The 19,576-nt window shown below is 38.5% G+C and overlaps 2 non-coding genes across 2 annotated transcripts; both read right to left on the bottom strand.

Annotated features, from left to right (window-relative positions):
• Nucleotides 1-14,357: 14,357 nt before the first annotated feature.
• trnat-agu (transfer RNA threonine (anticodon AGU)) lies at nucleotides 14,358-14,431 on the bottom strand. Its single transcript has one exon. It is a non-coding gene; the product is annotated as a tRNA-Thr (tRNA).
• An 850-nt stretch (nucleotides 14,432-15,281) lies between these two features.
• On the bottom strand, nucleotides 15,282-15,355 carry trnat-agu (transfer RNA threonine (anticodon AGU)). The gene has a single exon. It is a non-coding gene; the product is annotated as a tRNA-Thr (tRNA).
• Nucleotides 15,356-19,576: the final 4,221 nt, after the last annotated feature.

Genomic DNA, 19,576 nt, shown 5'->3' on the forward strand with positions numbered 1-19,576 from the left:
AGACATTTCCTCCAAGTCAGCCGTTTTGTAGGTACTAGTGTCCTTCTGAAGCCGTACTGGTCTGCAGAGGAATGATTCCTTGAATTCTGAAACTAAAATCCGAATGTTTAATTATTATTATTAATTATTTTGCACAGTTTAAAATATTACTATTTTTTTACATATACATTTACCATTTCTGTACAAGATGTTAAGGTTGTATAGAGGCCAAACCTTAATCCACTGCATTCAACCGATACTCACTTCGTAATCAATGCTAAACGAGTCTGCTTTCACTAAAGCTTTCTCTTCTTTTAAGCATATCATGAGTTTTAACTCTTTAAACAGTTTAAGAACTAGAGCTCAAGCTGTACGCACCTCTCCTCAGCCGTGCCGCAGAAGACTGGTGTTCTGCTGATTTGTGCTACCCATCCAAATGTGATCTGCGCAAGCGCGGACCCACAACCCACCAACAAATGCTTTCATGTGTTTTTTATGATAAACCTGTTTTTCTTACGTGCAAAATACAATCTCAGCAGACATGTAGAAAGTACTAGAGACCCAGACTTGAATTAAAGTAGAAGTGTCTTTAAGCTCCAGACTTAAGTGGAAGTACTTAAGTATTGCATGCAGTTACTTAAGTACTGAAAGTAAAAGTACAGTATTGTGTTCTGTAGTTCTTACAGAAAGCAGTCAAAAGTCTGAGTATCAGTGTTTCTATTATTTCAAATGCTCAGACTTAAGGACTGTCACAGTTCCTCTGGCTGTAGTAGAAGGACAGAACTGTAGAAGACGGAGTTCATGAACACGAGTCTTCAGTTAACTCTCTAAACAAACTCACCCAAAAGAGAGAAAGCTGAACAGAACTGACTCAACCTGCCACATCAAGAGTTTCATCTGTAAAAGCAGTGAGGAGAGCAGCTTAAAACCCTGAGCTTCACTCTCTGTAAACTAGACTACAGCTAAAAGATCTCTGGCCATTCGGCCACATACGAGTATTTGAAGGTGGGAAAGGTGGTGTTTCTTCTAGCGGTTCTTCTATCTCGGAATAAACTACAGAGCTCTAGCGTTAGTGTCCTCACTGCAGCTGCAGCACATAAACATCTAACGGAGTAAAAGTATTAAACTCATCCAAAATATGTAGTGAAGTAAAAGTGGAAGTAGGAGATAAAATAATCCTCCAGTAGATACAGATACAGTATTTTAGTACTTAAGTACAGTACTGAAGTAGTTCTACTTCATTACTATATATCTCTGAATCTGAGGATTTACTTGGGTGTTAATATATATAAATATATAAAAATGATTTCTTATTACCATTATTAGCTTATATTTACACTGACATGGTGATTTACACTCTCCTGCTGGGAGCGTTCTCTCATATAATGATTTTAGTCTATCATCATTTCCTACTTACTGGTGTATTTAGGCAGCTTTATCTGTAAATATACACTATGGTAACATTGACAGAAAACGTGATCCATGCACAAACCGTTCCTGGTTAGTGCGAGAAACATGAGTGATGACAACTAATTTTTTTTATTTAACTAAATTTAAAACTAATCTTAGTTGTTGCATCCAGACCTTGCAGAATAGTGTAAAATAGTGTGTATTTATGTGTATAGATTCTGGATTTGAATTTGTGTATCATATACTATATAATAAAAGTCACTTGACTTGATTTAGGTAAGCAGCCACTGAATCTGGATCATGATAATATTGTTAATGGTGATAATTCTGCAGATGATGCAGATCATTTGTCAGCCTGATAATGTCTCTGTCTGTCTGTCTGTCAGTCAGTACACACAGTGGCGGGGAAGGTGCAGGGACCCTGTCAACAGATCAGTGAAATGTGAGTACACACACACACAGACTAGCTTTCATCGAGCGTACCATCATCACCATCTCAGTGTATGTTCAACAGGGTAAAGTTAGTTAAAGGTTTTGGATTGGAATTAGGTTTATGAGTAGTGTTATGCTTTATTTTATAGGTGTTTGAGGTGTAGGATAAGTGAGACTCATGCACTACATGGACAGATGTATTGGGACACCTGCTCATTCATTCTTGATGCTGTTTTATTGGATTGACTGTCTCTAGTGTCTAGGGAAGGCTGGAGACAGCTTACTAGATTTTGGAGCATTGCTGTGAGGATTTGATTGCATTCAGCAAGAAGAGCATTGGTAAGGTCAGGATGTTAAATAATCACCACCCCAACTTATTCCAAAAATATTGGATGAAACACCATTAATCACTCCAGAGAATGTGTTTGAGCTGTGGCGCAGTGGAACATTCCACAGTTCCACTGTGCCACAGCTCAATACTGGGGGGCTTTATACCCCTCTGCCCCACGACTGGCATTAGGCAGCATGGTGCCAATAGATGAATGCTCCAGAGAGTCCTATTCTGTTGGCACTACTTCTCTACAAAGACTAAAGTGTGTGCATTTGCATATATGTGCAATGGGTGCAATTTAAAGTAGCTGAATGCATTTATTAGAAGGGGTGTCCACAAACATTTGGGCATATAGTGTGGGTTAAGTGAAAGGGTTTGCAAGTAGTTTTAGACAACCCAAATTTTACAAATATTTTTACAGTAAAATGTTACAATATCTGCAGTTTATTGAACAATTCTTCATGCAGCTCATGATTAAACATGAGAGAAAAAGTACATTTATTTACAAGAGAAGTGATCATTAAAGTGCAGTGGTTGAATGCAGCACCACAGTCTTCACCTCTTCTTCTTGTCCTGCTCAGGCATCCACTTGCGTGTTCCAGAGGGTGACCTGAAGACCTAAGTGATGCGGACCTAAATTTCCACACTTAATTAGTGTTGGACAGCGGACCTCCTCTTACAGACACTGCTAGATTTTTTTGGCCCAGCTGCAGACTGTAGGACTGGAGATGTCCTACCACATTCTGGTAGTCCCTCACACTGAGGTCATGGACCAGCCCGTCCGGGGGGCAGCCCGTCTCTGTGACTGAATCAGGAGCAGTAGGTGGTCGGCAGGCAGTCTGAATCAAGAAGCACAACAAGAAGATTCAGAACCTGATTATTGAACATCTTCAGTTGAGTCATGTATGATTTTTCCTGATCTGTTTCTTAAACTGGTTGCTTTTGGAAGTAAATCTACATCTACCTCTGAAGGAAGAGTCTGTTCATGAGGTCAGTATGGTCCAGCCTGGAGCTCAGCACCTGTATTGGAAACTAGGTACACCAGCACAACCTAGAAACCCTTCATCAATTCTCATTGATTTAATAGACTCCTCCTTCAGAGCAGAGGTAGTAAAGCTCCTCTGTAGATGTAGATTTAGGTCCTAAAACAACCTGTTTTTGTTGGATGTCTTTAGTGTCCAGGGAAAAAAGACTCTCTACTAGATTTTGAAGCATTCAGCCACAAGAGCATTAGTGAGGTCAGGATGTTGGATGATGAACACCCCACAGTTCCACAGTTTGCACATATGTGTCAAAAGTGTGTGCAACATAAAGTAGATGAATGCATTTCTAAGAAGGGGTCTCCACAAACATTTGGACATAAAGTGTAAGTTAACTGAAACGCTTGGTTTTAGGGGCAGTGGTGTCTCAGCGGTTAGAGCGTCTGGCTATCGATAACAGGGTTGTGGGTTCAATTCCTGGGCTTGGCAAGCTGCCAATGGTGGGCCCTTGAGCAAGGCCCTTTAACCTCTCTGCTCCCTGGGTCGCTGGAGTTGGCTGCCCACCGCTCGGGGTGTGTGTGTACTCCCTGCCCCTAGATCACTAGTGTGTGTGTGTTCACTACCACAGATCGGTTAAATGCGGAGGACACATTTCGCTGTGCAGTGACAAATACATGCACCTTTACCTTTTTCTTTTTTGGTAAGTCTGAAAGTAGGTTAGTTTTAAACAACTGAAAAGGAGAAATTTGAAAAAGATCTTTTTACAATAAAATTTAACAATATCTGCATTTTATTGTACAATTCTTCATGCAGCTCATGATTAAACATCTGTTCTGAGAGAAAAAGTACATTTATTTACAAGAGAAGTGATCATTAAAGTGCAGTGGTTAAATGTTCTTCACCTCATCTACAGAGGAGCTTTACTACCTCTGATCTGAAGGAGGAGTCTATTAAATGAGGGAGGATCATGGTTGAAGGGGTTCTAGGTTGTGCTGGTGTGTGATTTACCTGCTGAGGAGTACTTACAGACTTGGAGATGCAGCTGTAAGTGTGGACCAGCCTGGAGCTCAACACCTGTATTGAGATCTCTGGAGCTTTGGCCTTAGAAAGTCTACTTTTTAGCTGCAAGTACTTCAGCCGTCTAGCAGGTACTAGTTTCCTCCTGAGGCCGTACTGACCTGCAGAGGAACGATTCCTCAAATCCTGAAACTAAAATATGTATATTTAATAATTACACACAGTAACAATTATTAGTCTAATTTAATAAAAATACACCTCAGAAGATAAATGTACCATTTCTGTAGGAAATAAATCTTGCTGTTGTTAAAACAACCCTTGAGGAGCAGATCTGTGATACTCATCACACTGGTTCCTACAACAGCTTGCACTGCTAATGACAGAAAGAACAGAAAAACCAGAGGAAGCTGAAGGTGTGGAAGGCGATGCCAAGGCCCAGCTCATTTGTGTGACTACTTGATTTCAGATCCCCTGAGGTGGTGTACTGAAGCTAAATTACACACATTCAGTCACTGTCCAATTACTTGTGACCCTGATTGTATTTAAAACAGCCCAACATTTTAAGCTCTAATGTTTATCTAATGTTGGTCTTGTCCATGGTTAGGTTTGGAGTCTGACTGTTTGAGGCTGTGGACAGGTGTCTTTTATACAGATAACAAGGTCAAACAGGTGGCATTAATACAGGTAACAGGTGGAGGACAGAATAGCTTCCTAAAGAAGAAGTTACAGGCCTGTGAGAGCCAGAAATCTTGCTTGTTTGTGGGTGACCAAATACTTATTTTCCAACATAATTTACAAATAAATTCTTTAAAAATTCTACCATCTGATTTCCTGGATTTGTTTTCCTCATTGTCCTCCCTTGTCTTTCATAGTTTCACACACCTCTTATTGTTCTAAGTAGGAGAACTTGCACAATCAGTGGCTGACTAAATACTTTTTTTTGTCTCACTATAAATGATTATTAAATACAACAAATGAAAATCAAAATAAATGAACTAAAATAAAGAATGACGTTCACCTGTTAATGTTATTGTCATGGCGTGTACGGCCAGACCTGAAGGGATGAACACTCGCAGAAATGGAAATCGAAGCAAGATACTTTATTAACCAAATACAAAACAATGGGATCCAAAAAGCAAAGTGCAGCAACATGGGCAAAACCATGAACAGAACCAAAACGCAACAAGTCAGATGGCAAACAAAACAAACTGGGACTGGGAGGAGCAGGGAGCTAAACGAGAGTGAAACGAGGGGGAAAACTAAAGGGGTATAAACACAAAGCCACAAACCTCGCTTGGGCAGAGAGGGGAGATACTAAGGACAGAGCCGAGCTCTGTGTACAAACAAAGGTAGCGGGGGAACCAGCTGCCAGACCAGAAAGCAAGGCCGACCTAACCTGAACCTGTAGAGTACTGCCTAGAACTTGGTTCACCATGGAACCTGAGCAGGAAGCGAACGTACCTGGCTTGCCTCCGAGTCGGACAGAGAATCTCTCCTAAACATGGGCCGCAAAACTAGAGCTGACCTGAACACGGCGGTAACGTGTGAGGAATCCCAGAGCGTCACAGGGATTCCAGTAGAGTCAATTCACGGCAGTGAACAAAGGGAACTACGCTCCTTTAGTACTCCCAGTCCCAGGTGAAACACATGAACAATGAATCAACACAAATGAACAGAAACGAACAGGAAGTCCTTATTATTATTACTATTATTATTTAATATCTTTTAATTATAATAATATTATTTTTGAACATCCAGTGAACAGTTTAAACTCACCTGGCATATCGAGAATCTCTACACCCAACTGAATGACGTGTGGAAGAAACGCCATCTAGCGATCATTATATGTCAGTAACAGCTTCCTTGTATAAATATAAAGTGGTATGAGGAGTTTAATTGAACCCTACGCCACTGTTTCCTTAAACTAGAAGCTGAGTGAATATTTACTGCTGGAAGGTCTAATTTACACTGGAGAGTGATATCATTTTTCTTTATGCTTTAAAAATTAAATTCTTTAGAAATTTTTATTCAGTTTTTATTACACACTGTGCTGTAATGGCTCCCGCAAGCTTAAGACTCTCCACAGGGGGTGCCATTAGTGCACAACTAGCTCTGTTTGAGTCAATTCTGCGCATGCGTGGACCAATTATTTTTACAGTTTTCATGTGTTTTTCATGATAATTCTGTTTTTCTCGTTGCTTCATGCAATCTCTGCTTACCGTTAATATTTGCTAGAGTGAAAAAGTGTAAACTGTGATTTAAAAAATAAAAGTAATAAAAAACGATTTCTTATCACCTCTGTTACCTCATAATTATTACTCTCATATAGTCACTAACACTATATCTCTCATATACGTCTGCTGGGAGCATTCTCTGATATGATGCTTTTAGCCTGTAGAAATATCCCACCTACTGGTTCATTTGGGCACATTTACCTTCATAAAGAAACACATGGCTGCACAACTCGACCGGACCGCCATCGTCTGCATAGCAATTATCAAACAGGTACAAACTACATCCTCTCCTTATTAGAAGTACTTGAGCAGCTTTGGTGTAGAGATGGTTATTGAGAAGCTTTTCAGAGTATTAACACAGTTCAGTGCTGTTGAAGCATTTGACTCCTGACTCCATGCTGCCATCTAGCGTCTAGTTTCATTTCCTACAATGACTGTTTCTGTCCTTTAATACAACGTAAATGTCAATTTGATATTTTCTAAATTAAATTAATATACCACTGATATAATTCTCATTCTTATTAACAACCGATAAAGATAATAAAATAAACTTTATTTTACCTAAAAATGTCTCTCTCTTTTTTCTTTTTTTACACACTTTCACACACTCTGGAAAGTGGGCGTCAGAGTGACTGCATTCAACCCATATTTACTTCCTAATCAATGCTAAACGAGTCTGTGTGTGTCTGTTGGGATTGTTGGGCCCTCATCTGTTTAGACGCATGCTATCCTAATTGCTGCTGCCCTAACATTGCATTTAAACCACTCCCATTTGTTCAGAGGTGAAATTTCCAGTAGTGAAATATCTTCAATTAAGTAAAAGGTTACTATTAAATTTCCAAATTGAATTCAAAGGTGATTTACATTTGTTCCCAAGAGAGGAACAAGGTAACTGAAAAGTGATCAGTTAAAGGAGATGCTGAAATTTCACAGCTTAAAATACTATCCGTCACATTGTGAGGGATTAACCAGTAGTGTAGCCTTGAACACTGACCTTTATTGGAAGCATTAAACCAGGTGTACTGTCTGGCATTGGGGTTTCCTGTCCTCCAACAGTCTGTCAGATTAGTATTGGAGACTAAGTTATTGAAAATATAATCAAAAAGATGATGCTGCCCTCTAGAGGGAAGACGGTCAACTGAGCCATCTGGAACTACATTAAAGTCTTCTCCTATAACAACCTGATCTGTCGAGTATTTTACCTTCCATTACTTTATCTTCCTACAAAGGTCTGCTTCAAATATTTGGTTAATCGCAATACTGTTAATCGCATATACACAAACTAAAATGAATTTTGCTCCATCAGTATTCACAACTACCAATGACTAATAACATCTGTATCACATACATGGTCCAATAAATCTACACTATGGTAGCATGCTTTGACAAGTAAGTGAAACTCACCAGAACATGTGATCCATGTACAAACGGTCCGAGTTAGCACAAGAAATATGCGTGGTGACGTCAACAACTAATCGTCTATTAAATACTAATGAACTAATTGGGTCGTCGATTTTTGTAGACTATGTCGATTAGCTGTTGCACCCCTACAGCAGATATTCTGTCTGGTTTGTTCTGTAAAGTAATGAAATAAAAACAGTAATATTACTAATATTACAATCTAAACAGTTGGTAATTATGTGGAATATTATATGGAAATTATATAAACATCAGGGAAAATATGTAAAATTGGTATATTTGGAATTGTACAATAATATATGTTGTTTATATCCTGTAATATAACCTTATTTTCTACTACAGACTCACTCACTATAAGAGCTTATATGTAAATATGTTTATTTGGAACAGATTGTGCATAATAGTGTAAAATAGTGTATATGTTTATATATTCTGTATTTGAATGTGAATATTGTATACTTGGTCACTATAAAAGATTTTTAAATATAAATATAAAAGACTATAAAAGATTTTAGGGAAGCACTCATTTGTTAGCCTGATAATGTCTCTGTCTGTCTGTCTCTCAGTAAAGGCTGAAGAGGCCATGGACCAGCACAGAGGTCCCTCCACCAGTGGAGCTTGTCTCGGACTGAGTCAGAAATAGTGGGTGGACTAACGTAAGTCTAAATCAAGTGTGATTCAGAACCTGATTTCTGAACATCTTCAGTTGAGTCATGTATGAATGCTGCTGATCTGTTTCTTAAACTGGTTGTTTTTGGAACTAAATCTACATCCACAGAGGAGCTTTACTACCTCTGATCTAAAGGAGAAGTGTATTCAATGAGGGAGGAGCATAGTAATGAGGCCGCCCTGACCTGCAGACAAACGATTTCTCAAACCCTGAAACTAAAATATGAATATTTAATCATTATGTACATTTAAAAATATTTATCTAAATTTCATAAAAATATACCTCAGAAGATAAATGTACCATTTCTGTAGGAGATGTTCCCAAATAAATCTTGCTGTTGGTAAAACAACCATTGAGGAGCAGATTGTGGTACTCATCATCCATAAGGAGCTGAAGGTCTGGACAGCGATGCCAAGGTTCCTATTTTCCTGTTATTTAAACAATTATTTTTTAAACCAGATATGAACCAATTATGGTTACCTGGTGGATTTGATTGCATTCTGCGACAACAGCTTTAGTGAGGTCAGTATATTGGTTGATCACCCCACCTAATCATCCCCAACTCTCCAACCCATCTCTAAAATTTTGTATGGAGCACCATCCATCATTTCAGAAAACACAGTTCCACTGCTCCACAGCTCAATCTAACCTACAGGGGCTAGACAAGCTGTGTGTGTGTGCATTTGCACATCTGTGTCAGCAATGGGTGCAACATAAAGTAGCTGAAAGCATTGTTTAGAAAGGTTGTCCACAAATATTTGGACTTATTGTGTAAGTTAAGTGAAACGCTTGGTAGGTTTGAAAGTAGGTTACTCTCAGACAACCCTGAAAAAAGTGCAGTGGTTGAATGTTCTTCACCTCAGGCATCAGCTCTCCACTGGTGTCCAGTTCAATATGGAGGGTGAAGCTTGTTCCGGTGGCCTCAGTGATACAGACCAGAACTTCCACACTCTGTTGGACAGCGGATCTCCTCCCATAGACACTGCTTGATTTACCAGCCTAGGACCAGAGGACCGGAAAGTGATCCATACTGAGGCCATGGAACAGCAGGGATGTCTCTCCACCAATGAAGCTCGTCTCTGGGACTGAATCAGGAGCAGTGGGTGTTCTGAAGGCAGTCTGAATCAAGAAGCACAACAAGAAGATTCAGAACCTGATTTCTGAACATCTTCAGTTGAGTCATGTACAGGTGCTGGTCATAAAATTAGAATATTTTGAAAAAGATGATTTATTTCAATTCCATTCAAAAAGGTAAACTTGTATATTATATTAATTCATTACACACAGACTGATATATTTCAAGTGTTTATTTATTTTAATTTTGATGGTTATAACTGACAACTAATGAAACCCCAAATTCAATATTTATATTATATCTATCAATATATATATAATATTGCCGTTAAGTAAATTCTACTCAGCTAATTTTATTATTAAAGCAACATTTGTGTTACATACAATTAATAAAAACATTAAAAAACTCGATTTGATTTTAAACTACATATATTCTTATTTTATTATGTGTTGGTAACTTTTAATTATTTAGTAAATATTAATGAACCCCAGTCCCACTTTTTACAGTGCATTGCTTCTTAGTAAGTCCGCTTCATGTCCACATCAGAAACAACTGAGTTTCCATTTAGTCTAGAAGGACAAGACTTTACTCTATGAGGCCAAAACTTTGTCATAAGCCTAGACTGATGATTCCCAACTCCACTCATTGAAGCAACACTCCACTCATTGAAGCAACCCTCCCTGCTTACTTTCCAGCTCTCTTTGCTTTAGCACAGCTGATCCAACTCATCAATGGTTTGAGGAGCAGCTGATCAGTCTGATCAGTTCTGCTAATGGAGAGAGAATGGATTTCTGATCACTGAACTGATGAGCTCAGTTAACTCATTACTGCCAGTGTACAACCTATAGAACAAAGCCCTTATTTAATGAACAGGGACATGTCCAGGACTTCTCAGTAATGATCCTCTATAGTTTCTATAATTAATAAAAAGAAACCATTATTCACAGGACCCACAGCATACCTGCATCACAAGTACATGTTCAAATCTATACATGCACCACAGTTTAGCCTCACTAAAACTGGTACAGACATCCTGATGAAATTTGAGATCTGGAACTTCTTAGTGTGGCAGACCAAGCTAAGCTGCAGTTGTTCTACAGGATATTATCAGAGTTATTCACTGACATATTTCTCAGGGCAGTCCAAAATGCCTATGAGAGCCGGCTTCTCCTCATTCATGGCTGCTGCTTTGTTCACCTTCAGCAGTTTTTAGGACCAGACCATTAAGTAGTCTGATAAAAGAGCGGAAAAGGTCTGTGCTGATGACTCTTTTTAACCGTGTCCTAATCTGAGGAGACAAGGACAGACATTAAATAATAGCTACATACAGCACACTTGAATAGAATATATACAGTAAATCTGACATTTACATTTACATCTGACTTGTGTGACTGGTTAGCTGTCTCTCAGTGACCAGAGCTGACCATCTCTCGAGGATCTCCTTTTGGGTTCCTTTGTATGTTGTACAAATTCCACATGAGATTAAGATAAGCGAGTGCAGATCATTTAATTCCTGCAGTATTTTCAAGCCTGTCAAGCAGAATGGCATGATCTACGGTGTCAAAGGCAGCACTAAGGTCAAGCAGCACAAGAATAGTAGTACAGCCTCTATCAAATGAAACGAGGAGGTCATTTGTGGCTCTTAGTAACGCTGTTTCAGTGCTGTGGTTGGGTTCATATCCAGACTGAAAGACCTTGTAAATGCTACTGTTGTGCACAGCAGCAGAAACACTGCTTTTTCTAGGACCTTGGCTATGAAGGGGAGATTTGAGATTGGTGTATAATTACCAAGCTCATTGGGGTCAAGGTTAGGTTTTTTGAGAACAGGTTTGATAATTGCTGAATTAAGGGATTTAGGTATGTAGCCAATGTTGAGGGAAGAGTTAACTATAGCCAGTACTGGTTGTATAACCCTAGGCAGAACCTGTTTAAACAACTGTGTTGGAACAGGATCTAGTACACATGAGGATGACTTTAATAGGCTATTCAGAGTATTCAGAGTGTGCATTAAAGCTGGTGCACCATTCATCAACATTCACTGCAGTGGTCAGGGACTGACTATGAATTTTTAATGTTTTCAATTTTATCCTGCTAATGTCAGCAGGAATGGCTGAGTTAGTTTGTCTGTGACTGCTGGTGAGTTTATTCACAGTATTAAAAAGGAATCTGGGGATATTTTTGTTATTGTCTATTAGTGATGCGATTTATGAGGATTTGGCTTTAATTAAAGCTTTTTTGTATTCCGCATGACTATGATGCCATTCAAGCCGTAGAGAGTACGCATATGGTCATTACACCAAGGCGCTAGCTTTCTCTCCCTAATTTGTTTGATCTTAATTGACGCAACATTGTCAAGATTAGAGCGGAGACAGACAGCAGATCATCTGGTTCATGCTCAAGTTCTATATGATGAGATGGGCTGGAGATGGTTAAATCTGGAAGGTTATTAATGAATACACTAGCTGTAGACATTATTATGGTACGTTTGCTCATAAAGCGAGGCATCAGGTGGATATCCTGGTTTAAGACTACAAACATGATTAGGTAATGGTCAGAAATGGAGTCAGGCTGAGAAATGCTTACTACATGTTCTGTTTCAATATGCAGGGTCAGAACTAGGTCTAGTGTATGGTTGGACCTATATCTAGGAGTTGGACCTATAACATTTTGAATGAATCCCAAAGCATCTAAGATTGATTTAAACCTAATTCTAAGGGGGTCCTAAGGACTCTTTTCAAAGTGAATACTGAAATCTCAAACAATAAAAGCCTTATCAGTTGTGGTGGAAATCTGTCAGAGAGTGATGAAGCAGACAAGGGAATATGCATTGAGTAGCAAGTTTAATGAATCTGCACGCAGCTCGTGACCACGATACAGACTGCCTCAATGGTATTCAACATACATACTTATAGGAATATCCCCCACCCACCCTCACATGTTGCATACGCATTCTGAAGTCATGACTTACGACACCTGGCACCTCCTAAGAAGGAGTGTATGTAATTAACACTAGTGGTGTGTGACCTCTGGCACACTTTTCTGCCTATTGTTGATAGATTTAAGACACTGTGCCCCTGAGTGTGAGGGTGAGTAAGGGGACAACATGATTAACTGCTCTGTTTCAGCTAATGCTTACCCATATATTTCTTATCTGGCCTCGGCTGGCGCCAGACATAGTATCAGAATGTACTGTACAACTGTGCAGTAGATTATATAGAACAGAACATGATTTACGAATACGAAATATTAAGGGGATACAAGATTAAATGGATACATTATGAATCAGCATGATTACAATATTTTTCATGACACAGTAGAGACAGCTACTTCTGAAAAGAAGTCAGCAATTTCACTAACAAGATCTGTATAAGGTCCAGGAGGACGATAGACTGTAATAAGCAGGAAAGAGAGCTACTTTTTAGAAGCCGGAGAAAAGCCTGCCACTTTTAGAATAAGCACTTCAAACGATTTAGCTTCATAACCTGAGTTTAGGATTATGCCTAGAACTGAATCATAGATTGTGGCAACGCCGCCACCACGACCACACCTGAGTGGATAACTGCAGTAGTTAAAGTAGGTTTAACCCACGGTTCACAGAGACACAGTGAACTGAAGAGGTTTACAGTTAGAATTTCATTGACAATGACGGCTTTACGTGTTAGAGACCGTACGTTTAACAGCCCAAACTTAACGCAGGAGTTGCTAGTACTCGGACATCACGAAGCGCTGTTGATTCTGATTGGGTTGTTAAAATTGATTTTTGAACGTCTATGATTATCTGCAAGACTAAGCACACACCAAAGCTCTGCATACTGTTAGTCATAGTCTGACGCCAATAAAAAAGGGTTGATTTACTCATTGTAGCAGTTACTGATTAAAGATTACCCAAGGAAAATGCACTGCTGGGATTCAAACGCAGAACCTCCTGTTTACTAGACAGGCGCTATAACCAACTAAGCCGCGGCGCCGTACCTGACTGGTCTTCTATATCAATACAATATAGCTTCAGGCAAACTCAAAAACATTCTCTTCCATACAAACTTCACACAGACAGCAAAAACAACTTCCCTGATTAGGAACCTCTGCATTTTCCAGAAACAAATAACATCAACTCTGAAAGCTTGTCTCAATTGCTTAAACCTATCATATACAAGTACTAGACCTTGTCACACAGAATGTTCACACAAAACTTTGCATCTTTTGTTTACCCTTCAGGTTCCGTTTAAACATCTTTTAATGGATCAGCAAACATTATTCTGATTCAGAAAAGGCTAAAATCCAACATTTCAAACTGCTTCATCTCACTTTTCACAAATACATGCAGAATCTTCTACAGCACAAATATGTTCCAATACCCCAACATCAAACAGAATATTTCTGAAAGTTTGAAATTGCTATTAATTAGGTAAAAAGACTAGACAAAATCTTGCAAATAAAAGTACAAAAGGGTAGTAGACAGGGCTATAAAGAAGAGGAAACACTCCTGACTCTGGTGGGACTCAAACCCACAACCTTTGAATTGCTCCAGCTATTCATCTAGAAGTCCAATGCGCTATCCATTGCACCACAGAGCCCAGGTGAAGAAACTGGTTCCTTGGCCAACCTTCCTATAAAATAACAGTAGTGCTGCTAATATTTGAGGCAAATAATAAATTTACTATGCATATGTAAATCCCAGTGGTCTGATGATTATCTGCAAGTCTAAGCACACAACAAAGCTCTGCATACTGTTAGTTATAGTCTGACACCAATAAAAAAGGAGATGATTTACTCATTGTAGCAGTTACTGATTAAGGATTACCTAAGGAAAAGGCACCACTGGGATTCGAACCCAGGATCTCCTGTTTACTAGACAGGCGCTATAACCAACTAAGCCACGGCGCCCTACCTGACTGGTCTTCTATATCAATACAATATAGCTTCAGGCAAACTCAAAAACATTCTCTTGCATACAAACTTCACACAGACAGCAAAAACAACTTCCCTGATTAGGAACCTCTGCATTTTCCAGAAACAAATAACATCAACTCTGAAAGCTTGTCGCAATTGCTTAAACCTATCATATACATGTACAGAGTACTAGACCTTGTCACACAGAATGTACACACAAAACATAGCATCTTTTGTTTACCCTTCAGGTTCCGTTTAAACATCTTTTAATGGATCAGCAAACATCATTCTGATTCAGAAAAGGCTAAAATCCAACATTTCAAACTGCTTCATCTCACTTTTTCACAAATACATGCAGAATCTTTTGCAGCACAAATATGTTCCAATACCCCAACATCAAACAGAATATTTCTGAAAGTTTGAAATTGCAAATAATTAGGTAAAAAGACTAGAGAAAATCTTGCAAATAAAACTACAAAAAGGTAGTAGACAGGGCTATAAAGAAGAGGAAACACTCCTGACTCTGGTGGGACTCAAACCCACAACCTTTGAATTGCTCCAGCCACTCATCTAGAATTCCTATGCGCTATCCATTGCACCACAGATTCCAGGTGAAGAAACCGGTTCCTTGGCCAACCTTCCTATAAAATAACAGTAGTGCTGCTAATATTTGAGGCAAACAATGAATTTACTATGCATATGTAAATCCCAGTGGTCTGATGATTATCTGCAAGTCTAAGCACACACCAAAGCTCTGCATACTGTTAGTCATAGTCTGACGCCAATAAAAAAAGGGTTGATTTACTCATTGTAGCAGTTACTGATTAAAGATTACCCAAGGACGAGGCACCGCTGGGATTCGAACCCAGGATCTCCTGTTTACTAGACAGGCGCTATAACCAACTAAGCCACGGCACCCTACCTGACTGGTTTTCTATATCAACACAATATAGCTTCAGGCAAACTCAAAAACATTCTCTTGCATACAAACTTCACACAGACAGCAAAAACAACTTCCCTGATTAGGAACCTCTGCATTTTCCAGAAACAAATAACATCAACTCTGAAAGCTTGTCTCAATTGCTTAAACCTATCATATACATGTACAGAGTACTAGACCTTGTCACGCAGAATGTACACACAAAACTTAGCATCTTTTGTTTACCCTTCAGGTTCCGTTTAAACATCTTTTAATGGATCAGCAAACATCATTCTGATTCAGAAAAGGCTAAAATCCTACATTTCAAACTGCTTCATCTCACTTTTCACAAATACATGCAGAATCTTCTGCAGCACAAATATGTTCCAATACCCCAACATCAAACAGAATATTTCTTAAAGTTTGAAATTGCTATTAATTAGGTAAAAAGACTAGAGAAAATCTTGCAAATAAAAGTACAAAAAGGTAGTAGACAGAGCTATAAAGAAGAGGAAACACTCTCGACTCTGGTGGGACTCAAACCCACAACCTTTGAATTGCTCCAGCTATTTATCTAGAGGTCCAATGCGCTATCCATTGCGCCACAGAGCCCAGGTGAAGAAACTGGTTCCTTGGCCAACCTTCCTATAAAATAACAGTAGTGCTGCTAATATTTGAGGCAAATAATAAATTTACTATGCATATGTAAATCCCAGTGGTCTGATGATTATCTGCAAGTCTAAGCACACACCAAAGCTCTGCATACTGTTAGTCATAGTCTGACGCCAATAAAAAAAGGGTTGATTTACTCATTGTAGCAGTTACTGATTAAAGATTACCCAAGGAAAAGGCATCGCTGGGATTCGAACCAAGGAGCTCCTGTTTACTAGACAGGCGCTATAACCAACTAAGCCACGGCACCCTACCTGACTGGTTTTCTATATCAACACAATATAGCTTCAGGCAAACTCAAAAACATTCTCTTGCATACAAACTTCACACAGACAGCAAAAACAACTTCCCTGATTAGGAACCTCTGCATTTTCCAGAAACAAATAACAGAGAGAGATATAGGGGGCACTTTTCATCAAACTAATTTTGACATGTCGTCTCGACCAATCAGATCGTGCCACGTCATCAAACCACGCCCCCTGTACGTCCCTCCCTCAACCAATCAAAAGCCTGCATTTTCACCGGAAGTCCCGCCTTCTGGATATCCCGCCTTCCGGAAGTCCCGCCTAATGTTTTGCCGTCCAATCGGGTAGCTGGGGCACTTTTCATCAAACATATTTGACAGGTCCCTTCCGACAACCGTTATCAATTCTCACATACCAATGCTGTGCCCATGTGTATGTGTGTGCGTAATCATTGTATGTAATGGTGAGCCTAGCCGGGGTCAAAAGTTCCTAGTCCCCAGACCTTCAGTCAGACCCTGATTCATCAAACTTATCTGACAGGTCCCTTTCGACAACTGTTACTCATTTCCACTCCCCAAAACTGTGCCACGTGAGAGAGAGATAGAGAGATAGAGAAAGAATTGATCAGAGATCTTTAGACTTTTATTTACGATTCAATCACGTATTACACGCAATGATTCGGTAACATCATTTAAAAAAGGCGCCCAATCAGGTGGCCGAGATACATACGATCGAGCAAATCAGAGTATGCAACGTCATAAGTCTCCACCTATTCATTCAATAGGCCCTGTAGGCCAAAGGATTTAAAGGGTCAGTGTTTGTGCGGCGGTTAGGGTTAGAAGATAGCCGTAATAATCATGGCTTCTGTCACAGATACTCCCAAAAAGATGAAACTGACTCTGGCTAAAAGGCGATTGCGTTTGAAAGACACAGACACGATTTATGCGTGGCGTTTGTCTAACGGCTATTATTTCGGGTTCTATTATCATGAAGAAAATGATGCGATGATTTTGTACAGCGGGCCGACATCAAGTTTTGCGGATGCCTCTGAACTTTTTTCCTTGCAACGCGATGAATGGCATACTTTCAAAAGACATTTTGGTTGTATGTATACTTATATTAAATTTAGATATTCGGATTGTAAAGAAGAATACGACGAGATTTTTAATCTAACGTGGAAACCTTGCAAGTCGCTGCGAACATTCAGTCTTTGTCCGAAAAGGAGTGAAGAAAAGTTTGAAGTATGTCTCACCGTAATTTACATGATCAGATGTTGCGCATTTGAGGAAGAATCTAATGAGAGAGACTTTCAGATGGTCTTTAAATGGAAAGATTTTCAAAAGATGATTCTCGAATATATTGCAAAAATTGACGGCACATTCAATATGGTAAAAACATAGAAAACAAGAGCGACTTCAGAATCTTTTCTTTTTTTTTTATTTATTTATTTATTTTTTATTTTTTTTATCATTATTTCTTTTTGGAATTTATTTTTGTAATAATAATTCTTTACACGGTCACATATATACATATAAAATTGCATATTTCATTCCTTAAAAACACTTGAAGACAAAAACTATGCGGCTCCGATTCCTTGCCTGATGGACCCCCAGGAAATTGGGGGCATGACCTTTTACGACCACTATCCCACCCCCCTTGTTTCAAAACTGCATTTAAGCAACAGCTTGATCGAATTGGAAGTTCATTTTGAAAGCGTCTCTTTTTTTTTTGAAGAAATCCCCAGCAAAATGGAACACTCTCAAGGTAAGAAAACTTTGTCTTTTACTACATACAATGCATTTATTAGAAAATAGGTAAAGTATAGCGCTCGAAATTAAGTCAACGCATGTTTTTATGTATCTTCTTAAGGTTTAATACACTTTTGATCGTAAGTAATGTAAGTAATATTTTAAAGTTACATGTATCGCATGCTTCCTGGTGATCTACAAATGAGAATTATGAAGTAATTTTAAACACAAATTAAGATACATGTAGTTTGTAATCTCTTTTTTAAATTATTTATTTATTTTTCTTTGATTTTAATCAGCTTCCGGAACATTGTCCAACGCATCAAGTAAGTAACTTTTTAGCTAAAATGATGATGATTAGTATTCTGTGCAATATAACCTTGTGATATAAAATTGTATATTTTATTTATAGACCAGGATTCATATGAACAATTTGATGATGTTATCTTTGTTCAACAATACAATCCACCGAGTAAGTCAATTGAATTTTATTTTATTTTTTCATCCTATGAAACCGATAGTTTTTAGAATGAATGCATTTACTTATTGTATTAATTGTTTAGGTTACAAATCTGAAGAGAGAGATTTTCTAGAGGAAAATAGCGATCGGAGATCTAACACACCATCCGGTCAGTTAATTATATTTCATTTAAAGTAAATACATTAATTAAATACGCATTATACTTATTTATACGATCCCTTGCTTTTAGATTTCGACAACCAATCCAATCATCTCTATCAACCAACTTCTCCGAGTAAGTGATGTTAAACACGTTATTTTGTCAGAAAATGATTTATATTTCTTTACTTAATTACATATTTAATACCTTTAATAGGACCTCAAATAGATGAAGGATCTGCAGACCGCTTCTCCAACACCCATCCATTTGGTGTGTAGATTTTGAGTAATTTAATATATATATATAATATATATAATTATTTTTTTTTATTAATTTATTTTATTTCTTTCTTTATTTTTATTTGATTGTTTCAGATTCCGGCGACGATTTATATCAGGACGAAGCATTGGATCATCTCTATGACTTCCGATATCTGTCAAGAGCGGTGGAAATATCTCATCGACGACTGAAGTTTATAACTACGCACGGATCAAGTAACGATATTGCAACCGCTTATTCCACTTTTAAAAACCGTGTGGATCTTCTTATTACTCATTGTAATACTCTGTTTAGTCATGTCTCAGAAACGCCCCAACAGTGATCCTCTAAACATTGATGCTAAGAAGTCTAACATCACCCCATTCTTAAGAGATGCTATAAATGAGCTTAATCAAAGATTGGCTCAAACCTGTGAACACAATCCCAATATAGTCTCTGTATCATCTCCCGACATTAATGTAGCGAATGAAACACCTCAGGATTTTTTGACCGATCTAAACCAATGTCTGTCAAGATTGCAAGATACTCTAAATGAACACGATACGTGCGCGGCTCTGAACCCTTTCCTCTTAGAAGCTGTGAATAATCTTAATCAAAGTTTATCTTTATCTCAGGAACATAACCCAGTTACACAGTTGTCACACTCAGTCATTAAC

Source organism: Salminus brasiliensis, chromosome 4 (genome assembly GCF_030463535.1).
Source record: "Salminus brasiliensis chromosome 4, fSalBra1.hap2, whole genome shotgun sequence".
NCBI lineage: Eukaryota > Metazoa > Chordata > Actinopteri > Characiformes > Bryconidae > Salminus > Salminus brasiliensis.